Source organism: Bos mutus, chromosome 8 (assembly GCF_027580195.1).
Source record: "Bos mutus isolate GX-2022 chromosome 8, NWIPB_WYAK_1.1, whole genome shotgun sequence".
NCBI lineage: Eukaryota > Metazoa > Chordata > Mammalia > Artiodactyla > Bovidae > Bos > Bos mutus.
The window spans coordinates 21,973,546-22,000,526 of NC_091624.1; the positions used below are offsets into that span (position 1 = coordinate 21,973,546).

Sequence of the window (26,981 nt, forward strand, 5' to 3'; positions counted from 1 at the left end):
TAATGTAGCTATTGTTTCTTGTGCATCTTTATTCCCTGGACATTCATTGCTGCATTTCCCATAATGCACAGTAATTATTTGTACAGATGCCTGTCTACTCATATGAGTGCCTTCAGATGTAAAACATACACATCTTCTAGATGTTATATCTACTCACATTCATTCAGATATTCCATATAACCTCATATACACACACTTATTTAGATGTTTTTGCAAATACTTTGAGGTTCACTTATGTTCCCTACATATCATATGTTACATATAGTTGTTACATATGTTCGTATAGTTGTCACAGTGTTTGTTCAGGTGACATATATGTCCCTTATACACATGTGTTCATTTAGACCTGTCATGTGTCCATGTGGCCATTAATTAGCTCACTGAAATGCTACATATAAGTGTTACGCATCATTAAAACAGTAGTTCTCAGAATGTGGTTCCTAGGTCAGCAGCACCAGGATCCCATGGATACGTATCCTTGGACCTGACCCCAGATCTTCTGATTCAGAAACTCTTGGGACAAGTTCCCAGCAATGTGAGCTTAACACGTCCTGCAGACGATCCTGGCACACGCTCAAGTTTGAGACCTGTTGATTTAGGTGTTATGCATCCTCGTTCCGATGTTCTACCTGCCTGCTCAGATCACATCCTTACTAACGCAGGTGACACATACCTTCACTAAAAGGATACACATGTTAATTTGTTAGAAAATATATTCATTTAAGTAGCAAACAGTTCAAACATTACACATTGACATTCAGATCATGCATGAGCTAGTTCAGAAAGTCATACCTGAGACATCACAAAACTTCATCAGATAGTACATGTGCTCGCTGAGATGACACACATGTTCACTGCATTGTTAAAAAATATTTACCTAAATCTTTCATATGTTAAACTATTCATTCTGATCTTCCATACTCATGTGCTTATTTAGATGTCACCTACCCTATTTCAAGTAATATACAAATTCACTCCAATCTTACACATGGTCATACATGTTTCACAATGCACACAGATCTTTTACAAGCCCATTCTGATGTTAAAGGTGCTTATTCAGCTCACACATGCTCACTGACATGTTCACAGGGCCATTCAGTTGTATGCTCAGTCACTGAGGAACTGCCCTACACATCTGGTATGCACTGCTAACCAACCAGAGACAAAGGGGACCTACTGCTCTAGCCACTTCCCATGTTGAGGATGGCACCTTCTTTATAAAGTTTCCCATTTACTTGTCTCCTATGGCACCCAGGCTCTCTCCTGATGCTGTTGCTGTGTCACTCCCCAAGCACACTCTGCTGGCCCATCAGTTGCCTCACAGTTTGATCACCCTGTGATCTCACAGTAGCCCAAACTCACCATTGTTTACACTGTATTTATATCTGATTCTCATATTCAAATACCCTCATCAATTGGGAAAAGTTGTTCCAGCAACTGTCAGCCTTTCACTGGGTTTAAATGTGCTTTTAACCACATCTTCTGTCACCTTTGGCAATCCAGTTAAATACCTTCAGGGCCTTCCAAGTTCCTTCATTTCGGAGAGCTTTTGATTGGTTCCACTTCATAATTTTATCATTGTCTTGGCCACAATCAATAAGAGAGGCTTAAAGTAGTGATACCAGCTCAACATTGAAAACAAACAGTAATGATGGAACACTTACCATGAACTCAACCTCCTTTAGTGGCTCAGAAATATTTCTGTTCATGTCTGAAGTGTTTTCTGCTCCAATTTGCAGAGAAAGAGCTATTTTATGCTTGAAATCAGAATGATACTAATTTGAATCTTGGTTCCACCACTTATCAGCTATGTTATCTTGAGACAGTTATGTAATAATTTCAGAGGCAAGTTCCCTCACCTGTATGAGGAAGATCATGACGTTTACGAAGGTTTTATGACTGGCACATAGCCTTTGATCAAGGAAAGTTAGCTTTTAAAAAAGATTTTGTTGTAAGCCAAATAAAGGGAAGAATTATGCTTTCCCACAGTGAAGTTACCATGGCATATGGAGATAAGGCTGGGACTGAGAGGTGAGCCCCACTTAAATAGGCAAACCCATCACAGACTCAGGGAAGATCCAGTCCAGGCACCATGAAGGCAGCTGTGAGGACAGTACTCAGAAGCCAGCAGACAAGAAATATTTATGGATGGACTATGAGACTCATAAACCTCCTAGCAGGGTACTGGGACAATGGGAGATGCACAGGAGTCTCGGTTATATCAGGTTTTGCTGAAATAAAATCTTGAAATAGGGACTAAGAAGTTTAGTGCCACTGATTGAGGCACATGAGGGTAGAGGAAGAGGGAATAGTGAGCTTAGAAAATTGGGTACAAGTGGATAATCCCAGGACAGACAATCTCAAGGTATGAGAAAGGAATAGAAAGCTCAATAAACACACATTATGCTGTGGGCTTAGTCACTCAGTCATGTCTGCCTCTTTGCTATCCCATGGACTGTAGTCTGCCAGGCTACTCTGTCCATGGGGATTCTCCAGGTTAGAATACTGGAATGGGTTGCCATGCCCTCCTCCAGGGGCTCTTCCCAACCCAGGGATCGAACCTAGAACTCCCACATTGCAGGCGGATTCTTTACCATCTGAGCCAACAGGGAAGCTCAAACACAGATTATAGACACCACATAATCTGTTCAGACACCACACGCTGGAACAAACGAGCTGCAAAGCCACTGATAGCACGGCTTGGAACTAACTCACTGGGGTGGAGGGCTGGGGCTTCTTGAAACTTCCCACCTTAATAGAAGATTGTTTAATTGGAGGATACCCTGAGAAAACCTTAATTGAAAAAGACACATGTACCCCGATGTTCACTGAAGTACTATTTACAATAGCCAGGGCATGGACACAAACTAGATGTCCATTGACAGATGAATGGATAGAGAAGATATTATGGAATATTACTTAGCCATAAAAGGAATTAATCTGAGTCAGTTCTGGTGAGGCAGATGAACCTAGAGCCTGTCATACAGAGTGAAGTAAGTCAGAAAGAGAAATAGCAGATTATTTTACAACTGAGATAGATCGAAGCCTTCAGGGATGTCTTTAGTGAGCTGAGAAAACTATAGAAGCAAGAAAATGGGGTTCAAACTGGTGACAGAACTGGTGCTAGAGTGGGCTTCACACTTCCATTACATTAAGTCTCAAGGCAGTGCCTATTAACCAAAAAGGTGGTCACATTTACTCCTTAAATAGGTAAGGTAAATGGTGTACCAGGCTGTACACATTTACTCCTTAAATAGGTAATGTGTGCTTAAACCTATTACCTTAAATAGGTAATATGCTCCAGGATAAATAAGTGTAAGTGGTTTCCCAGGTTGCACTAGTGGTAAAGAACCCACCTGCCAGTGCAGGAGACAAAAGAGACGTGGGTTCAATCCCTGGGTTGCGAAGATCCCCTAGAGAAGGGCATGGCAACCCACTCCAGTATTCTTGCCTGGAGAATCCCATGGACAGAGGAGCCTGGTGGGCTACCAGTCCATAGGTTCACAAAGAGTCAGACATAACTGAAGTGACTTCACACACAACACATTTTCTAGTGAGATGGTATTTATGAATAAGTTCATAAATAGAGAGCTATTGAAGGTTTTTGAGCAGCAGAATGACTTGAGTTGATCTGTCTTTTGGAAACATCAATCTGGCTACAGTGTGAACACTATCTGGAGGGAGGCAAAGCAGGAGGAAGAGAGTCCTGCTAGAATATTCCAGCTGCAATCCAGATGGAAGATGATGATTTAGATAAAGAAGTAGAAGGAAGGATGGAGATGGGAGGACAAGTACCAAGGAGAGTTAAGAGATAGGAAAAAATGATGGGATTTGGTGATCACTTGAACAGCAAATTGGAAAGAAAGGAAAGATGTCCTATCACACTTTCAGAAAAACTTCAAGATTTAAGTGAAAGACCTACTGTGGATGGAACAATGATCTGCTCTGATATACAGCCTTTGTTCAGGACTTCTCCCTTGGTGAACAATCCAGGAACACAGGCAGTGATTCACAGATTCCATCATTCATGCATTCTGGAGCCTGACTGGAGCTTCTTCTGGGATGCTAAAGCAGCATCGCTGATCTAATGAAAGGAGATGGTCACAATATCCATTTCATTTAGCCAAGAAGATGGAAGCAGTGCCATAGCAGTGCACTTATATATCAGATGAGTCAATGAATGGAAATTCTAAAGTTAAAGCAGATAGACCTACGATAGAGTACAAAATTGGTTGGTGGCTATGGTATATTTCCTGGATGTATCAAAATAGACAGGGAACTAATTATGTGACATTTGAGTGGACAGAAGCTTGACATTCTCAAATTTCAAAGCTCTATTATAGCTGCCTTGACCAAAATATTCAGTTTAAAATGTCAGGGCTACATATTAAGTGGGCACTCAATTGAGTGAATAAATCAATGAATGGGTTTCTCTGAAATATTAAATCCAGCTTGAAGATTTCCTGGTGATTACATGACCATTCACATTTTCCACATGCGCTTGGAGACGGCATATTAATAACTGGGAGTACTGATTAATGGATCAGTATTACCTTGAAGGGAAGTTTTAGTAGCATTCCCAGGTTTTGGTACAGAGCTCAATCCTATTTAATATTTTCATCTAGTTTGGAGGAAAGCACAACAGGCACTCATCAAAACGACTGGGAACATCCCTCTCTCCTTCCTTCCCTGTTCACTGTGATGATCAGAGTAGGCCCGATATGTAAGAGGAAAAAGAGAAATAGAGATGGGGTCGCACAGAGTCGGACACGACTGAAGCGACTTAGCAGCAGCAGCAGTTGCTTTATATTATTTGGGAAACGAAGTGGGGGAAGGGAAGGGAAGGAGAAGAAAGGAGAAGAAGAAAAGGGAGGAGGGAAAGGAAGAGCAGTGGAAAACAGAAAGAAGGAAGCAGGAGGAAGGAAGGAAAGAAATAAAACAGAAAATGAGAGGAGGGAGGGGGAGGAAGGAAAGAGGAAAGGAAAATCAGGGAGAAGGAAGGAAGGGTAGGAAAAGGAAGTTGATAGAGAAAGAAGCAAGAGAAGAGCCACCAGACACAAACAGGATGGCGATTGTTGAAAGGAATGGATCTAAGACAAGAGTCCTGGGCAGGGAAGGAGAATCCCTAATACCTGTCCATAATTACATGAGAGGAGTCACTCCAAAGAGAGAATAATTTTATCATGTATTGCTGCAGAGGGCTCTGCCATCCCTGGGATTCTTCAGGCAAGAACACTGAAGTGGGTTGCCATTTCCTTCACCAATGCATGAAAGTGAAAAGTGAAAGTCACTCAGTCATGTCCCAACTCTTCACGACCCCATGGACTGCAGCCTACCAGGCTCCTCCGCCCATGGGAGTTTCCAGGCAAGAGTACTGGAGTGGGTTGTCATTGCCTTCTCCATGAGATGGGATAAATGGGAGGAATTTAAGAAGATGGTTGTCGGTTTGATACATGGAGAGTTTTCAAACTATCAGAACTGCTGAAAACAGAACAAATTGAAATGTCATGAGCTACCAGTGACTGAAAAAGATCAGTCCAAGCCTCGGGGAAGGTGAATGAACTCCTGTCTGGTATGGAGACAGGTCCAGATGATCTTAAGAGTCTTAGGTAGTTATCCTAATGTAGACACTTTTGTACTCGTGTTTTTATAGTAAGTTGCCCTAGCTAGCACAGTGAAGAGTACAGAAAAGAAGAAAGGGAGAGAAAAAGGAAGAAACTCAGAGGATAAAAGGAGAGGAAATCATTCATTTATTTATTCATCCATTAATTTTTTTTTTCATTCAACAAATATTTATTGGTGGCTGAATGGGAATACAATGATAAGTCAAAATAGATAATTCCTATTCTTATGGAACATAGTCTATTAGTAAGATGGACATTAATTAAATATATCCTCTAATGAATGTATAAATACTGAGATAATGGCTCTATATAATATAAGTGTTTTTGAAGAAAATATAACTTGAGAGTTTGACTGGGAGAGAGGAATGGGGTGTGTCTTAGACTGCCATAAACCATAACAAAATATCACAGACTAGGTGGCTTACATAACAGACATTTTATCCTCACATTCTGGAGGCTGGGAGTTCAAGATCAATCCAGTGTCTGGTGAAGACTCTCTACCTGATTGCAGATGCTGTATTCACATGAAGCAGAGAGAAAGACAGCTTGGTTTCTTCCTCTTCTCATAAGGACACTAATCCCATCATGGGCCCCACCCTTAACGACTTGTCAAAACCTAAGTGAAAGTGAAGTCTCTCAGTCATGTCTGACTCTTTGCGACCCCATGGACTGTAGCCTATCAGGCTCCTCCATCCATGGGATTTTCCAGGCAAGAGTGCTGGAGTGGATTGCCATTTCCTTCTCCAGGGGATCTTCCCGACCCAGGAATCGAACCCTGGACTCCTGCATTGCAGGCAGACGCTTTACCATCTGAGCCACCAGGGAAGTTGGTGGCCCAATCACCACAGTTTAAAGTTTCAACATAGGAACGGACAGGCTTCACAGACATTTAATCTATAAAAGGGAGAGTCAAGAAAAGCTTCCCTGCAGAAGTGATCCCTGGGCTGAGATCTGAAGGAGAGGTCTAGGCACAGGAATTCATTCCAAGGAGAGGGTCCAGCAGAGGCATTGTTCCTGAAGCAGGATGGAACAGGGTCCCTTGGCAGAACTGAGAGGCTAGTGTGCACGGATCACAGAAAAGAAGAGAGAGAGGCAGGATGAATTTCAAAAGGTAGGGCTGGACCAAGCAAGGACGCTTTATTTGATAAAGGACCATATTGATTTTTTTTTCTTTAACTCAACAAATTTATATTGAGAATTTAATATATGTGAAGCACCAGCTAGGCACTAAAAATACAGCAGGGATGGTAAGCAAGATAGATATGACACTCACAATGTAAAAATAGTATGTGCTGATACAGGGAAGTAGGGACACATAATATCCAGAGGATGGGGAACAGCAAAAGACTTCCTAAAGGAAGTAAGGTTTTAAGTAGGACCTGAAAGAGAAATAAAGTAGACTTCAGCAAAGTGAAAACTGAAACACATAATTGTTATTGCAGTTTTAAGGAGCAGGTATGCAGACCAGGGGGCTTCCCAGGTGGCTCAGTGGTAAAGAATCCGCCTGCCAATGCAGGAGATGCGGGTTCAATCCCTGAGTCAGGAAGATTTCAAGGAGAAGGGAATGGCTACCCACTCCAGAATTCTTGCCTGGAGAATTACATGGACAGAGGAGCCTGGAAGCCTGTAGCCCATAGGGTTGCAAAGAGTTGGACACGACTTACAGACTAAAAATAACAGAAAGTGTAGGCCTGGAGGCAAGAAAGAATACATTGTGTTGGATGAAGATGACAGAAGTTCAGGAGTAGCTAACGTCTGACTTCTACATATGTCATTAACATGTGTAGTAACTTACCTGCCATGTACAGGTGATCATCTAGGGAGCGAGAGTAAAAATTTTAAAAAGGAAGAAGAAGAAGAAATAGGCCTAGTACACAACCATAAAGAGCTCCAGAATTTAGGGGATGGGAGAGAAAAAGAAGCAGGTGGAGCTGAGAAGGAGCAGCCAATGAGAACGGAAGAAAACAAGAGAGGCACTGCCATGCAAAGCAGATATAGAATATATTTCAAGATGGAATGTTGGGACATAAATATGCATTACTATTTACCAGAGCAAGGAAAATAAAAACTGAAATGAACACTGAATTCATTGGGAAGGAGGCCATCAGCATTCTAGAAAGAGCAGATACAGGGAATGGTAGGAGTGGAAGCCAGATTGTGGTGGGCTGAGGGTGGCTGAACATGAGCGTAACAACCCATAAGAAAATGCACACTCTCAAATCAAAGCATACACACACATCATTTTTCATCTTTTAAATTGGCAAACATGAAATCTCTTTTTATTTGTTAAATTTTGCCAAGTCCTGGTAAACAGGCAGGAAAATAAGGACTCCTACATCATACTCATAAAGATTGTACACCTTGTGTGATGGGTTGAATTATGTCTCCCTAGGCTTCCCTTGTGGCTCAGCTGGTAAAGAATCTGCCTGCAATGTGGGAGACCTGGGTTCGATCCCTGGGTTGAGAAGATCCCCTGGAGAAGGGAACAGCTACCCACCCTAGTATTCTGGCCTGAAGAATTCCATGGACTCTATAGTCCATGGGGTCACAAAGAGTCAGACACGACTGAGTGACTTTCACTTTCCACTAAAAAGTTGAGTCAAGTCTTAACCACCATTTCCTCAGAATGTGACCTTATTTGGAAAGAGGATCTTTGTAGATTTAACCAAATTAAGATGAGGTCATTAGGATGGGCCCTAATCCAATGACTACTGTCCTTATAGAAGAGGAAATCTGGACACAGTTGCACACAGAAAGAAGACCGTGTGAAGAGAGACAGGGAGACACAGGGAGAATTACGCAGCCATAAACCAAGAAATGTCCTGGGTTACCAGAAGCTGGAACAGTCAAGAAAGGATCCTTTGTCTATAGGTTTCAGAGAAGGCAATAGCACCCCACTCCAGCACTCTTGCCTGGAGAATCCCAAGGTGGAGGAGCCTGGTGGGCTGCAGTCCATGGGGTCCCTAAGAGTCGGACACGACTGAGCGACTTCACTTTCACTTTTCACTTTTCACTTTCATGCATTGGAGAAGGAAATGGCAACCCACTCCAGTGTTCTTGCCTGGAGAATCCCAGGGACAGAGGAACCTGGTGGGCTGCTGTCTATGGGATTGCACAGTCGGACACGACTGAAGTGACTTAACAGTAACAGCATGGATCTGCCAACACCTTGATTTAGGACTTCCAGTCTCCAGTACTGTAAGACGATACATTTTTCTTGTTCTAAAACTTCCAGTTTGTGGCACCTTGCTATATAGCATCCTCAGCAAGCTAATACATCTTACAAACTATCTTCTCCAAGGGCAGTTTAGAAATATGTATCAAACAGACTGCTTAATAGGAAGGATCATTGTAATATACATAATAATGGAATATCAGGAAGCACTTAGGTCACAAATAAGAAACTGGCTGACGATCATAGGTTCCTTACCTGGAACATAACACCATGTGTTAAATACTTAAAATACTGTTCTAGAAGAAAACTAATGATATGGAAAATTTTTCACACGTTTATATGAAAAAACAAGCTATATAAGGTCCATTATTATTCCAACTTTGTACTTCATGTGTACATTATGAATGATAATGGTGAGCATCAGAGGAGAGAGAAAGAACTGAATTTGCCACCCCCAAAGACATTTCTTTGGTAGAAGAATTATTTTAGGCTGCTAAGATTTAAGAAACAGCAGACACGGGAAAACCTCTAAAAACTGAATAGAAGTTACCCTTCTGTATGAGACTTTTACATTCATAAGGGAATCCAGTTGCAAGGATTCCTGCCTCTCAGGACTAGCAAGAGAAGGGTGGCTAATCTCTGCTGCTGCTAAGTTGCTTCAGTCGTGTCTGACTCTGTGCGACCCTATAGACGGCAGCCCACGAGGCTCCCCCGTCCCTGGGATTCTCCAGGCAAGAACACTGGAGTGGGTTGCCATTGCCTTCTCCAATGCATGAAAGTGAAAAGTGAAAGTGAAGTCGCTGAGTCATGTCTGACTCTTAGCGACCCCATGGACTGCAGCCTACCAGGCTCCTCTGTCCATGGGATTTTCCAGGCAAGAGTGCTGGAGTGGGGTGCCATTGCCTTCTCCAGCTAACTCTCTAGAGACTCTTATCAATGGAGAGACAAGGACTTAGATCTGCATGCCCACCATACCCCTTTCACTTGTTACTGTGCCTTTCCTGGTAAACCCTCCCCTCGTTAACCCAACCCAACCTCTTTCTTTTGTCTTAAGCTGAAAATGGTACTTAAGGTAATGGCTTGGGCCATTTCAGGGAATTACTTGGTTCTCCTGTATATTTCCATGTAGACAGGAGGTGTTATTAAACTTCTGTTTCTTTTTTCTTCTGTTAATCTGTCTTTCATTATGGGGAGGAAGGGTCTCAGTCAAGAAACTAAAAAGGCAGAGGGAAAATTATTTATCTCCTCTATGAGAACACAGTGATTTTTGTTTTCTTAATGTTTTTCTGATAATTCCACAGTAAACATAATCATGAAAATACTAATAATACCTTTCAAAAATATGTAATTAAGCTAATATACTTAATAATAATTATTTGGTTAACAAAAATAATGATACTTTCTATGTTTCAGCTCCCTCATTCACTGTTCTTGGCAAGTCCCTTGACTTTTTAAGCCTCAGTTTAATCACCTGTAAAGCAAGAATAAGAACTTTTTCATGTGGTTGTTGAAAAGATTGAAGAGATGATAGATATAAAGCACATTAGCACAGTGCCTGACAAATACTAAGTAATCAATAAATGTTAATGCCCGGCTCTTACAATTAGTTCACTAGGAATCAAAGATCTATGCCGCTTTCCAGGAAAGACAGATCTCTGTGGGTTTTAAATGTTCACCATTTGGAATCACTGTAAGATGTCAAAGTATTTGTTTCATCAGCTGAGTACTAACACTCAGGGATCAGTAAGCTGGCACAGCAAAGTCCAGCAGTTCTTTTGTGTTCACACTACGACTTTCCTATAAAATTTAAATTTTCAATATAAAGACATTTCTAGAGAAGAAATGATAAAAGGCTAAGCAGGTTACAAATGCTTGATTACTATAAGTGACAGCAGAAATATCACTGCAGCCATTTCCCATGTAACCCTTGCTGCTGCTGCTGCTGCTGCTTAGTCGCTTCAGTTGTGTCGACTCTCTGGCATAAACGGCAGCCCACCAGCCTCCCCCGTCCCTGGGATTCTCCAGGCAAGAACACTGGAGTGGATTGCCATTTCCTTCTCCAATGCATGAAAGTGAAAAGTGAAAGTGAAGTCGCTCAGTCATGACCAACTCTTAGAGACCCCATGGACTGCAGCCTACCAGGCTCCTCCATCCATGGGATTTTCCAGGCAAGAGTACTGGAGTGGGGTGCCTCTCATCCTTCTCTGGTAACCCTTGCTATACTTCCTCAAATCATTTTACATGGTGAGAGCGATACGAAGTGTCTTTTTGCTCACATAGAATTCAACAATGGAAAAGTGTATTGCTGATTACTTAAGAAGGCTTCCCAGGTGGCTCCATGGTAAAGAATGCACCTGCCAATGCATGGAGATACAGGAGACACGGGTTCGGTCCCTGGGTTGGGAAGATCCCTTGGAGAAGGAACTGGCAACCCACTCCAGTATTCTTGCCTGGAGAATCCCGTGGACAGAGGAGTCTGGTGGACTACAGCCCATAGGGTCACAAAGAGCTGGACATGACTGAGCAACATACACAGGATTACTTAAGATGGTCTGATATAATCATTGTGAAAATTAGCAGTAGCTCAATGTTATAGAAGAAAATGCTGTGTTTCATAAAAAAAAAAAAAAGACTGATAAGCAAGATATAGATATTTGGATTCTTTTAACTCCGTACTTTTTCCTCCTGGCTGTTTCACTCACCTACCCCGAGGCCTATCTGATTCCCACAAGCAGAGAACAGATAGGAATTTCACAAGCAAATCAATGCTTTATTGGTCCTCAAAGTCACCTTCTTTAACTAGCTGCATCAGCAGTATTTCAGCAGCAATTCCTTGAAGTTTCCTGTCATCTCTAAATTTCATTAATCATTTCCATGGGGTTTGGGACAGGAGGATTGAAGGCAGGGAAATTTAGATGCTTCAGTTCTCATTTCAAATGTTACCAGTAAGGATCCTCTTCTGAGGCTTACTTGAAAAGCCAGGCATGTGTATCCCCAGGCAAATACTCAGAGTTGAGACAAAGACTTGGCCATAAGCTGCGCTCTCTGCTTAACGTCAGCCTCTCAGAGACAGAGATGAATCAGACTCTGTTATTGATGAGTCAAATTTCAGATAAAAGGAATGACAAATTATTTCATTTGTGGAAGAATGATTTACCTCAGAGAACAGTAACTAGACAATTCTGATAAAAATAATACCAAAGAGTTCCTCTTGCTTAGAGAATAGATTAGAGTCAACGCTCAGGAACACTGCTGGGTTAATTTCTCTCTCTCCACTTCCCAGACAATCCAGTAAGTAAGACCTTAGAGGATTATTTACATAACATGTAATGACACTCCACATTAGTGTAAAGGTGGCTTTCTGTTCATTATGTCATATTTTCTGAGAATAAAGAACAAGTAAATTCAACCCAGTCTAAGTGGATTTTAGAGGACCATTGAAAAGAGACCTGGAGTCACAAAGCCAGAGTAAATAAAAGTGAAACCTGGAGCAGAACAAATATTTATTCTAGATTTACAAGCAAGACTTCTTGTGATAGAAACAGATGTGAGTTTTTAATCTCTTTTCCTTTTTTTTTTCCTAATAGTCTCTGTGATTCTGGATCTCCTAAGTTACATGTATGAGACTTTTAGTAGGAAAATGAAGATAAGGATAAGAAAAGATCAACAGTATGACAGAAAAACATAAAAGAAAACAGGCATATAAATTATATTTTCAATTAAAACTTCCCTTCTCAAATGAAGGGTGTGCCAGCGAAACTTTACTTACTAGATTTTCTAAGATTTTTCTGTCATCATAAATAACAGGAACCTATTCTTGAATGTGGAAACAGTGGCTGACTTTATTTTTCTGGGCTCCAAAATCACTGCAGATGGTGATTGCAGCCATGAAATTAAAAGACGCTTACTCCTTGGAAGGAAAGTTATGATCAACCTAGATAGCATATTCAAAAGCAGAGACATTACTTTGCCAACAAAGGTCCGTCTAGTCAAGGCTATGGTTTTTCCAGTGGTCATGTATGGATGTGAGAATTGGACTATAAAGAAAGCTGAGTGCCAAAGAATTGATGCTTTTGAACTGTGGTATTGGAGAAGACTCTTGAAAGTCCCTTGGACTGCAAGGAGATCCAACCAGTCCATCCTAAAGGAGATCAGTCCTAGGTGTTCATTGGAAGGACTGATGTTGAAGCTGAAATTCCAATACTTTGGCCACCTAATGCGAAGAGCTGACTCATTGGAAAAGACGCTGATGCTGGGAAAGATTGAGGGCAGGTGGAGAAGGGGACAACAGAGGATAAGATGGTTGGATGGCATCACTAACTCAATGGACATGAGTTTTGGTGAACTCCGGGAGTTGGTGATGGACAGGAAGGCCTGGCATGCTGCGGTTCATGGGGTTGCAAAGAGTCAGACACGACTGAGTGACTGAACTGAACTGACTTGTTCTTGAATGTGTCCAGATTTGCACAAGCCCTGTTCTTCATGAGATAACATTTAAATTAGTCACCAAAGCCTCTGAACACTATGGGTATAGACTTTTGTGTGTGCCATGTAGTACAAGGAGTGTGGGCACCTGCCTGGGGATTTGTGACTACTGGCCTACTGTGTATGACTCAAACCAAAGTATATGAAGGCTGTCCACACACTTTTGATCTACTCTGCAAGTCAAACCTCTGATAACAGCAACAAACCTTGAGTTAGAGTCTAAGATTTCTATGAGTCAGTATGGTTGATATGCTGACGCGCAGCCCAAATCACCTTCCAGGCAGGATTTATTGCCCAAGTGATCTGCAGACAACCTCCAGCTGTTAGTACCTTCAGGGTCTTTTCAGCCATGGAGAGCTACCTGGCCCTGGTGCACACTCTTCATAGAGAAGCTGACATCGGGATACTGAACAAGATGGGGCAAAAAGCCCCAGCCACTTTGACCCACTAAAGGAGAACTCAAAAGGAAATATCTATTTCAGACTTGCCTCCAGGCTTGGCTAAGACTTTGTCAGACATATATGACAGTTTCTGACCTTTTCCCCTTGTCCAATCTTGCTTTCTCCCAATTCTTTCATAGGTGTTGATCCCTAATAAATCTCTTGCACTCCAAATTTGGTCTTAATATCTGCTTCCAGAGAATCTAAGCCATGACATACATTGAGTACCCAAAAGTAAACGTTCTCAGGTATTCAAGAAAACAAGTAGACAAATTAATATGATATACCATACTAATTGATTAAAAGACAAATCACACATGATCAGCTTTTCAAAAAATCTAACGCTCTTTCATAGTAAAGCACTCAACAAAATAGAAATAAAAGTGAACTTCCTCAACCTGATAAAAGGCATCTATAAAACATCCATAGCTAACATCATATTCCATGGTCACTGACTTAAAGGTTTCCCCTTAAGATCAGGAAAAGCAAATACTCTCACTACCTTTAGACAATATCATACTGGAGAGACTAGCCAGGACAATTAGACAAGAGAATGAAGTAAAAAATATTGAGATTAGAGAAAAAGAAATAAAAGATGTTAGTGAAATGAAGTCGCTCAGTTGTGTCCAACTCTTTGCGACCCCATGGACTGTAGCTATCAGGCTCCTCCATCCATGAGATTTTCCAGGCAAGAGTGCTGGAGTGGATTGCCATTTCCTTCTCCAGGGGATCCTCCCAACCCAGGAATCAAACCCTGGTCTCCCGCATTGCAGGCAGATGCTTTACCGTCTGAGCCACCAGGGAAGCCAAATGAAAACCCTAAGGTGTCAGCAAAAATACCATTAAAACTAATCAGAAGATTCAGCAAAGTTGCAGAGTACAAGAGCAATATACAAAAATAAATTTTATTTCTATACACTGGGAGCGAACTATCCAAAATTAGAATTAAGAAAACAATTTTTTATTAGCATCAAAAAGAATAAAATATTTAATAATAAAGAACAGAAGTATAAAACTTATACTCTGAAAACTAAAACAAAAATTGTTGAAAGAAATTAAAGAGGTAAATAGAAATATATTCCAATATTTATTAATCTGAAAACATATTAAGATTAATGTTCTTCTGTTTACAATAGCTAGGACATGGAAGCAACCTAGATGTCCATCAGCAGATGGATATATACACAATGGAACATTACTTAGCTATTAAAAAGAATGCATTTGAGTCAGTTCTAATGAGGTAGATGAAATTGGAGCCTATTATAAAGAGTGAAGGAAGTCAGAAAGAAAAATACCAATACAGTATATTAACACATATATACGGAATTTAGAAAGATGGTAACAATGACCCTATATGTGAGACAGCAAAAGACACAGATATAAAGAACAGACTTTGGGACTTTGTGGGAGAAGGTGAGGGTGGGATGATTTGAGAGAATAGCATTGATATTTGTATATTACCATATGTGAAATAGATGACCAGTCCAAGTTCAATGCATGAAAGAGGACACTCCAAGCCAGTGCACTGGGACAACCCAGAGGGATGGGATGGGGAAGTAGGTGGGAGGGGGGTTCAGGATGGGGGACACATGTACACCTGTGGCTGATTCATGTCAATGTATAGCAAAACCCACCACAATTATAAAGTAATTAGCCTCCAATTAAAATTAAAAATTTAAAAAAGAACTAATGCTGTTAATATGGCATTACTCCCCAAACTGATTTAATGCAATCACTATCAAATACTGTCAAAATTCAATCAGTGACTAAAATAATTTAATGTGATCGCTATCAAAATCCTAGGTGACTGCCTTGCAAAAATTTATAAACTGATCCTAAAATTTATATGGAAATGTAAGGGGCCCAGAATATCCAAAACAGCATTGAAAAAGTTGGAAGATACACATTTTCTAATTTCAAATCTTATGACAAAGCTAAAGAAATCAAGATAGTGTAGTATTGGCATAAAAATGGACTTAAAGATCAATAGACCAGAACTAAAAGCCTAGATATAACTACTTGCACTTATGGTTAGTTCTTTTTTGACAAGGGTGCCAAGACTATTTTGACAAGGGTGCCATGGAAAAGAGAACTGTGTTTTTAAAAACTGTGTAGGAACAAATCAATATCCATATTTATTGGACCCAACACCAAAAGCACAAGCAGCAAAAGAAAAAAATAAATTAGGCATCTTCAAAATTAAAAGTGTTTGGACTTTAAAGAATAAGAAAATGAAAAGACAATCTACAAAATGGGAGAAAATATTTCTAGATAATACAACTGATGAGACATATACTAGAAAATGTAAAGAACCTAATAAAAAGACCATCCAATTTATAAATGGACAAGGAATCTAAATAGGTATCTATACAAAGAAGATATTTAAATGGCCAATAATTACATAAAAAGATGCTCAATATTATCAGCCATAAGGGAAATACAAACAAAAACCACAATGGGATACACCTTCATAACCATTTGAATGTCTATAATCAAAAACACATGTCATAAAACAAGAGCTGCTGAGGTTACAGCAAAACTGGAACCTTCATACTTTACTACTGCCAATGTAAAATGAAGTGGCTACTTTATAAAACAGTTTGGAAATTCCTCAAAATGTTAAATATAAAGTTTCTACATTACCCAACAAATTCATTCCTAGGTATACATGCAAGAAAAAAGAAAAGGTATATTTACACAAAAAGTTGTACACACAACACAGCACTGTTATTCTTAATAGCCAAAATGTGGAAACAATTCAAATATCTGTCAGCTGATGAGCAGAAAAATAAAATGTGGTATATCCATATAATGGGCTGCTGCTACTGCTAAGTCACTTCAGTCGTGTCCAACTCTGTGCAACCTCATAGATGGTAGCCCACCAGGCTTCCCCGTCCCTGGGATTCTCCAATCAAGAACACTGGAGTGGGTTGCCATTTCCTTCTCCAATGCATGAAAGTGAAAAGTGAAAGTGAAGTCACTCAGTTGTGTTCGACTCCTTTCGACCCCATGGACTGCAGCCTACCAGGCTCCTCCATCCTTGGGATTTTCCAGGCAAGAGTACTTGAGTGGGGTGCCATCACCTTCTCCATATAATGGGCTATTATTTGGCAATAAAGGTGATTTTTTTTTAATGTATCTACAACATAGATGGTCCTTGAAAACACTATGCTAGTGGAAGAAGTCAAACACAAAAGGCACGTATAATATGGTCCCATTTGTGTGAAAGGTCTAGAATAGGCAAATCTAATGAGATAGAAACCCAAGGCCTAGGGGGTGGGACCACGGAGCGAGAAATGAGGAGTAACTGCTAACACAGGGACAGGACTTCTTTTAGAGTTGGCGATAATGTTTTACAATAGATTGTGGTTGTGGTTATACAACTCTGTGAATACAATAAAAGCCACTGAGCTATATACTTTGAATGGTGAATTGCTTAGCACGTGAATTATATCTTAATAAAGATTTTTTTTTAAGAACACGGCTAGCAATAGAAAGCATGGAGGACTTTCACAGGATATGTTCAGGATATGTTTTATGTTCCCTGAATACTAAGAAGGTAATAATGCCCTTAGGGTTCAGATCTAGATTAAGATGAAGCCAATAAAGCCATGGTGGTCCACTTCCGATGAGAAAAGGGGACCCTCAGAATCCAGAGTAAGTTCTGGAGACAATCTAAAGAAGTGAGTCCACATATTATTATATATAAAACAGGTAATTAATAAGAACCTACTGTAGAGTACAGGGAACTCTACTCAATCCTCTGTAATGACCTATATAGGAAAAGAATCTGATTCATTTTGCTGTACAGTAGAAACTAACACAACTTGTCTATTAACAAACTATACTCCAATAAAAATTAATTTAAAAAATAAAAAAGAAGTGAGTCAACTTTATAGACTGCCCCAGTACCTCCAGCATCTCCTCCTTTTAAAAACTAATCCCAGCTTCCCTTCTTTTAAGAGCCCTGTCTTTGACCCACTGAGAAACACCAGAATCCATTTCCCAACAGCTTTCAGGCAAAACACGTTAATTATGACTTTGACTTCAGTTTCAAATAGTAATTGAATTTTTTTTTCTTATCAAAAATTTTCTCCAATTCCCATAGTATCCTTTTGCCTTTTAATTTTGACTTAACTGTCTGGTTTTGAGTATTCATGTCTCTATGTTTAAGCTTATGAACACAGATGCTTTATCCAGCTGTGTGCTCTCTGGATGGATTTCACTCTTTCATCATTGACTTTCTACCTCCTTCACCTCCCTTCCAGGGTTCACAGGCAACCCAATGAATTACTCAAGTCACTTTTAGTTTTAAGTGGTAGAAATCCCTTAACCTACCTCTGGCTAAAAAAGAAAGGGAAATAACTTGGAAGGATATTCTCGAGTATCATTTTCTGTAACTGAAGAAATTGTTGAACAAATTGTAGGAACGGTACCACTGGACCTTAGGGAGGATTAGAACTGGGGATAGGAATGCCATTTGGACTTTCCATAACCCTGTCTCTTGTCTCTGCTTCTCTCTGTGAGCCCATGCCAGTCTCATGACAGTGGCGTCCTTCAAAGCAGAGCAGGGCCACCAGCAGTTCCTAAGCCTCCATATCAAAGTTTCCATATCACAGAGGTAGACCCTATGTTTTAATTTTAATATGAAAAATCACACACAAAATATAATACTGGTTAAGAAATCAGAATATAGCTAGCCCATGAGTTGCAAAGTAATGCTAAATCTAATCCAACCCAGAGAGAGGTTCCCCTCATGTGACAGGAGTTTTTGTTGTTAATGCTGTTTAATTTGAACAACTCTAGTTGGCCTCTGTCACACTCACTGATGTCATACTGCATGGCTGCCCTGAAAGAATTTGATTTGGTAGCCCAGTTTGGAATGAATTTATTAATGACAAACATTGGGCCATTTTCACCTCCCTATCCTCACGGACATAGGAGCCTAGTGGGCTGCAGTCCATGGGATCGCAAGATCAGACACGACTAAGCGACTAAGCACGGCACTTACTCAGTCCCCAGACCAATCCTCAAAGAAATTCGATCAAAAACTGAGGTGACTTGTAAAGAGGCCAATGGAATGTTGCAAAGTGAGTTGCCATATTCTGTACCAGAAAAAAATGACTCCCCGAAGGAGATGTTCAAAATGACAGAATAAGAAAACATGACACTCATTCTCCCCCATGAACACATCAAAAACACAGCTACTGTGGAACAATTTACACTGAAGACTAACTGGATCGTGTAGAAGCAAACCAAGTGTCCCACAACAAATGGCCACAGAAGATGTGAGATAGATATATAAATTTAATACACACACACAAACACACACACACATACACAATAGTACATTACTCAGCCACAGAAAAGAAGAAAATTCTGCCATACGCAGCAAGGTAGATGGACCTGGAGAATCTTATGCTTAATGAAGTAAGATAGAGAAAGATAAGTACTGGATGATATCACTTCCAAGTGGAATCTAAAAAGCAAATGAACGTATATAGCAAAATGGAAAGAGACTCACAGATACATTAATAGGAAACAAACTAGTTGTTGCCAGTGGGGCAGAGGAAGGGAGGAGGAGGAGGAGCAAGAGAGGCGTGTGGGATTAATAGATATAAACTACTATGTGAAAAATAGATGAGCAACAAGAAGGACATACTGTACAGCACAGGGAATTATAGCCATTATGTTTTAATAACTTTTAGTGGAGTATAACCTGTAGAAACACTGAATCACCATGTTGTACACCTGAAACTAATATTATAAAACAACTATACTTCAATTAAAAAAACAAAAGATGACTCCTATGAAGCTCTGATTTTTCCACGTTTTTCCTTATTAACAGAAGCCAGATGGTTTTTATTCCTGTAAACTTGGTATAATAATAATAATAATAATAAATATCAACCTCATAGCATATTGTGTTTATCTGGTCTGGGTCTGCAGACAGTCAGTTCAGTAGCTCAGTCATGTCCAACTCTTTGCAACACAATGGACTGCAGCACACCAGGCTTCCCTGTCCATCACCAACTCCTGGAGCTTGCTCAAACTCATGTCAGTTATGCCATCCAACCATCTCATCCTCTGTTGTCCCCTTCTCCTCTCGCCTTGATCTTTCCCAGCATCAGGGTCTTTTCAAATGAGTCAGCTCTTTGCATCAGGTGGCCAAAGTATTGGAGCTTCAGCTTCAGCATCAGTCCTTCCAATGAACATTCAGAATTGACTAGTTTGATCTCCTTGAAGTCCAAGGGACTCTCAAGAGTCTTCTCCAACACCACCGTTCAGAAGCATCAATTCTTTGGTGCTCAGCTTTCTTTATGGTCCAACTCTCACATCCACACATGACTACTGGAAAAACCATTTGTCGGCAAAGTAATGTCTCTGCTTTTTAATATGCAGAATAGCATTTAATAAAATAGGTCATTAACATTGCTCTCATTGCCACCGTCATCATCATTATGGCCATTCATCTTTCACTGTTTCACTGCCCCATCCAAGTGGATCAAGTGATATACGACTAAGTTTTAATCCTTCTCTCCCACAGTAGGAATTGTCACTGTGCACTTTACTGCACACATCCCCAACCCTCCCAAATCCCAAAATTTAGGAAAGAGAAAAGACCCTAGTAGGTTCCCAAGGCATGGCACAGACTGTGTTGCTCCTTCAAGAACTGGGACGAACTGAGCATTTCTAACAAATTTTCCGTTTAAACAGCCTCCAGGCGTACCATACAGGAAGCTCGGAGTCAAAGTCCCCTTGTGTGCAAAGCTTAGAATGGGCTTCATTATCAGCACTGTAGTAGAGACGCCTTTAAAACAGCTATTCAGGGCAAACACAGTTTATCGTCTATGTTCTTTAGTTATTAGATCTACAGATTGGAGGACATTAAAACTGCATCTTCCTTACGGGCCAACTGTAAAGATTAATTAGGTGACATCAGCCAAGTGGAGTTATCTTGTGAAATACACATAAATACACTCCCTCATGTTATTACAAGGCTTGGAAATATTCTTTCTCTCCATTATTTAAGATAATGAATCTGATCAGTAATAAGTAAACAGATAGACCTTTGTATTCAACATATTCCTCAATCAAACAGTCTCCTGTAAAAAAGACAATGGCATCTGTACTAAAGATGCTGCATGTTGGGCAATCAGCTGTCTTAAGGGGCCACTTCTTCATAATGTGGATGCAGCTTCCAATACCATTTTGATTCCATCTTTTATTAAAGATCTACCTTGAGGAGGCAATTGATTTTTGTTAGTCCCTAGAGTAAACGCTTAAAGGCGGCTTCATCGTATTTAAGAGGTTCCTGTTCCTTTATGAAATGCATTTGATTTGATACATGGAAAAAAAGAAAAGCTTTCATTTACTCAGTGCTGTTCTTTTCACAGTCAATTTCGCATTACTTTAATTTTTTTTAATGTAGGAAACCCAGTTCTGGATCACAGATCCTTTGAATCCTATTTCTTTTTCTAGCTCTTTTTTTTTTTTTTTTTAAAGACTCCCTTCAAGTCTCAAAATGTATAAGTTAGACAGTTCTGATAGTTTTCCATGTGTTTATTACTTTGTACAACTACTCCTGTGAATATCTGGACATTTTAAAATATTGTAGTTAAAAACAATATATTTAAGGATTTTTATTGCTCTGTCAACAGTATCAGTGTTCACTGCCTGTTGAGGTTGGACACAGGTAAGGAAGAAGTTAGTTGCTCAGTTGTGTCCAACTCTTTGGGATGCCATGGACTGTAACCTGCCAGGTCCTCTGTCCATGGAATTCTCTATGCAAGAATACTTGAGCAGGTTTCCATTCCCTTCTCCAGGGGAGCTTCCCAAGCCAGGGATTGAACCCAGGTCTCCTGCACTCCAGGCAGATTGTTTATCTTCTATGCCACCAGAGAAGCAGTCTTGTAAATGGGACTTTGAACTTGTGATGATTCACTAAGTTTCTTCCATGGGCCTTATAAGGATCTGGTGTGTGATAAGACAAATTTTAGGTGAACATTCCATAAAGCAAGATTTATTTTCTAGTCTGTGCTGTGGATGGAGAAGGAAATGGCAACCCACTCCAGTATTCTTGTCTTGAGAATCTCATGGACTGAGGAGCTTGGGGAACTACTGTCCATGGGGTCGCAAAGAGTCAGTCATGACTGAAATGACTGAGCACGCGCTGTGCTGTGGAACCACGCTTACACGGGTCTTTCACTAGATTCTGCAGGAGAAGCAGGCTGAGCTGTCTTGGGGTGCCTTTGCTCACCCCAAGTCTCTTCTAAAATGTCTTTTCTCACTTTTCCACCTAATGATGGTCCCAGACTTTCAGTGAATAATAGTAACAGTGATAATAACTACGGCAGTGACAGAAGCTCTTTGCTTACCTTTGTTCATTTAATCATCACAGCAGTCCTTGGAAAAACACAAACATCATTCTCATTTTACAAATAAGGAGGCTGAGGTTAAGAGAGATTAACTAGTTTGGCCAAAGTTACTCACCCACATCTGGACCCAGCATCTCACTCCAAAACCCATACTCTTTACTCCTGCACAATACTGCCTTTAGAATTTGGGATCAGAACGTCCTGGCCAAATAAGTAAGCGTTGCACCAGTGCTATCCTTCCAAATTCAAAACCAGAAAAGGCAAGGAATGGCCACGCTTCCAGTACAAAGCAGTAAATAAGAACTTTATTTTCTTGAGTTTGACTCTGCAGCTAAACATAAATCCAGCTCAATTTCGTGACACAGCTAGGATTGCTTTCTCCCTGCAGCACTGGCTTCATACTACGCAGTGACACACACACCTAAAGGGAACTGTGCATGGGTGAATCAAGCTCTGTAATCCTTTCACTGAAAAAAACAAAAGCTTTCCTGCTCACACCACACCCCAAACCTCAAAGTAAAAAAGAAAAAAAAAATTACCAGAGAATGTTCTGATGAAATTATGTTTGTAAGTAAAAGGAAGGATAACAGAAAAATAAAAAGCAGACCAGGTAAACCTCAAGGCTCTGTGAAAGTAGAAAGGTAATCAACCACTTTCAAACCACAACCACTTCTCAAACAACAAATTATAAAATATGTTATTTTGTTAGGTTGTACATGGTATTTTTCATAGCAGCTGCTAGAGTCCCCTCCTCTCCTCCACCCTCCTCACTGAGTCACTGCCCATCTGGCAGCAGCTAGATGCCCACCACTCTCAAAAATGATGCCCAGGTACTAACTGGATACAAGCAACCTGATCTCAGGGACAACTTTGCAATATCCAAATATGCATCAATGAGAGCATTGCATTTGGTTAAAATCGCAGATATTTCTTAATCCAGACAAAGAGAAGAGTGTGCTTGCTCCTGTGCTAATTGCCATGCCTTACAAAGGAACGCCAGCCAATTTAAGATCCATGCTTATGTTAGGAGCTCTTTGTCAACTCAGCTACTCGAAAGCTTCAGCGGATTCCCCTGATAACCCACTTCAACATCCCACACACTCAGGAGATTTTATTATCTAATCTCCATTTCTCTTTCTGAAATTTAAATACATTCCTGTTCATCTTGTCTTAAGCAGAAATAGAATTGGACCAAACGTAACACAGAGGAGAAAATTTTTTTTAAATCTAAACATACTGTATCTATTTCTGCTTTCTAATGGGGAAGTGTAGGGGTAGAGATGCCATAATTCATGTAACTCTCCAATCATTCCAATCCAATTCAGAGACTAGAGGAAAGCAAATAAATTTAAAAGCACTTGTGATTTTAAATGGTAAATTAAACACATGCAATTAATTCTGCTCCCTCTCAAATCCCATTAAATTTCAAGAATTATATTTTTAATGTATGAACTCACAAAGGAAAATGGGAGAGGAAATGATAAAACAAAATGTTGAGGGCTAGAAAGTAGATGAATAGGTGGAAACTGACTTAGACTCAAAAAAGCACAATTCTAAATCAGCAGCAAAGAAAGGCAAGAACAGTCTGTTTTTCACGGCAGAACTCCCAGTGGCTCAGGAATCAATGGTACCAAATACTTCTGGAAAGGGTAGAGAAGATGAGGCTAACAACAGGAAGATCTGTGAAAAGAATACTTAAGAAGCAGTTGGCTCCCCAAAGTCTTTGGCAATTCTTCCTCCATCCTAGCAGAATCTTGGAGCTTTAATCGCAGGAAAGGGAAGAGAGGGTCTCTGAATTAGGGGACCAGACCGAGCTGAGACTTGGGTCCCATACTGAAAACAGTGTAATCACAGAACATAGATATACTGAATGTTCAGACCTCAGTTCTTTTTAACATCTACGCAATTCCCAGAGGTTGGCAGCCAGGTAGGAGAACAGAAGAGTCTTCCCTGGGGATTGTAACCAAAAAGAAAATTCTAAAGACATTGACATCAGAAGTTCCCAAAGAAAGGAGTCCAACCAATTACCCTACAGTGAAGACAAGAGTCAACAAACATCTTACAGTGTTCAGAGCTTCAAATAGACTCACATTAAAATAAAACCAAACCACCAAATAGAATGGAGAAAATGGAGACAAAATCACCAGTGAAATAATTCAATAAAATTCCCTACATATGAAAGACATGAATCTCAGATTTGAAGTTCTGACCAGCATAATGGTTCCATTTTATGGTCGAAAAGATATGCATACGAAGGCATTTGACAGTGAAATTTTTCTTCCCCAGAATTCTGAAATTTCTAGTGGAAGTAAAAGATGCTTGAGACTCCCAGAGAGAAAAAAAAGTTTTCATACAAAGAATGAAGAATCTGAATGTCACTGGAAATGAAAAGACAATGGTGTAATACTTTTAAAGTGCTAAGGAAATAGTGACTTTTAATCTGGAAATCTTCAAACATCCAACATCCAACTACCATTAGACAGTGCAAGGATAAAAGACAATTTCAGACATGAAAATTCTAGAAAATAAAAAATAAAAACACCTCACCTCTCATGCACCCTTTCTTGGGAAGTGAGAAGTATGCTCCTCCAAAACAAAGTAAGAAAGAGTAAGTCATGAAATTCATGAAATGGAGTCCTACACAGGAAAATTGGGTCCTACATTTGAAAGGAGAGAAGAGAAAGCTCAGGACGACAGAGAAGAATGATGAATGCGTGCCACCTGTCTAGAGTCACCAGACCAGACTGAGGTAGGTCAGAAGACTCCAGGAGAGATTTCTGCAAGAACGTAAGGTGGGAATCTTGCCTAAAAAGAAAGAAAGTGCCAAGGGGAAATTTACTCCAAAATACGAAAAGTTGATGTCCTTGGGGAGGTGGAAGAGGCCGACATTCTGTCTGAGTGTCAAGGAGAGGGGAAAACAAGCAGGAAAGGAAAGCATGGCTTTCTCTCACAATGTCTGTGAGATTTGGAGGAAGCACTTCTTGGGGCTTCGTCTGTATGACTGACACTAACGGGGTGTGTGAGATTCATGCCTTCAATGAAGCAACCTTAGCACCGGCCCAACTAGGAAACTGGCAGAGCCAAGAGGGCATCTTCCAAAAGGCAAAACCTCTAGTAATGGGAGACAGTATTTATGGCACAAATAACCTCATGTGACTTTACTAAGCATATGACTTTACTAAGCATATCACAAGAAAGAAAGTAGAGTAGAGAAGGAAAAATGGCCTATGTACGTGGTGGTTGAAAAGATTTCTTCTAGAACAGTCTTGGATCATCCCTTGAAGACCCTGTAAAAATTCAGAGGGATTTCATTGTACAAAGGTTAAGTCTTCATTCTAGGAAGCATGTTTTACACACACACACACACACACACACCCTACCAAATCTGGGCTAGTATCCAGACTAAAACAGACAACATATTAATTTACAACTGTTCTAATTCTATTTCACTGTGAAAGCCAATTGTTTGTTTCAACTAGAAAATCTGCCCAACTTAAGCCATTAGTATCCAAAGACAATTGATAATGGGTTTGCATTTCCGCAAGTGTGTTTGAATTTCCGTTATCTGACATCTCACAGTAGGGAATTACTATTTGCATTTCCAGGTACCTGACATCTGGAATTCAGGCATGAGATTGAACACAATTATCTTTCACAATAAAAGTAAACAGAGCTCAGCATGAATCTGCTAATTGTTCTTTCCTGCTGAGCTACAATTTTTAGTCAGAATAGACACATAAAAGAGTAAGTACCAATCTGTCCATTCTCCTCACAAAGGCCAAAGTTATCTTCTCAAAGCCTGCGTGTGTGCAAAGTTGCTTCAGTCTTGTCTGACTCTTTGTGACCCTATGGACTGTATGTAGCCCATGAGGCTCCTCTGTCCATGGGATTCTCCAGGCAAAACTACTGGAGTGGGTTGCCATTTCTTCCTCCAGGGCATCTTCCCAATCCAGGGATTGAACCTGCTTCTCTCACATCTCCTGCACTGGCAGGCAGGTTCTTTACCACTAGTGTCATCCAGGAAGCCTAAATCACATTATTTCCTTTGCCTTAAAGCCCGCCCATGGAGAATCAAATGCAAATTACTTATCATGGCAAAAAAGCCTCGAGATCGGTGGGTCCTAGGTTTGAGCACACGTCAAAAGGAGGGCTGGTTAAAACTCAGAATGCCAGGCTCTTCCCCCAGGCTCTGATGCAGGAGGTCTGGGATGGGACCTGAGAATCTTTATTATTCACAGATTTTTCTGTTGATACTAATGCTGTTGGTGGGGACCACACTCTGAGAGCCATCGTTCACCCTGCTCAGTTCCCTGTCACGTCTCTAGCTCTATGTCTTAATACTCTCCTTCTTGCATATTTTACATCAGCCACTTCAGTCTTTCTGACCCTCAACACCTCATGCTTGTCCCAGGTCAAGGTCTCTGCACTTATGGTTCCCTCTGCCTAAATTCATTCTCTCCTTGATCTTCATCTTCTCAGAAAAGCCTTCTTAACCACCTTCCCTAAAGGAACTCTCTACCACTCTCCATCTACACCACTGTTGTATTTTATTTTCTTGTCATTGATACTTATTTCTATCTGAAAGTGAAGTGGCTCAGTCATGTCCAACTCTTTGCCACCCCAGGGACTACAGTCTGCCAGGCTACTCCATCCACGGGATTTTCCAGGCAAGAATACTGGAGTGGGTTGCCATTTTTTTCTCCGGGGGATCTTCCCAACCTAGGGATCAAACCTGAGTCCCTTGCACTGCAGACACACCCTTTACCATCTGAGCCACCAAGAAAGCCATTTCTATCTGAAGGCACGTGATGATTATTTGCACATTATCTGTCTTTTCTACACAGAGTAAGTTCTATGTGGACAGGGGCCTCTTTGGGCT

At 40.5% G+C, this 26,981-nt stretch overlaps 1 protein-coding gene across 4 annotated transcripts in view; it reads right to left on the reverse strand.

Annotated features, from left to right (window-relative positions):
• The window catches only part of PLPPR1 (phospholipid phosphatase related 1), a 592,616-nt gene that overhangs the window by 227,857 nt on the left and 337,778 nt on the right, over positions 1-26,981 (reverse strand). The window lies entirely within an intron of this gene.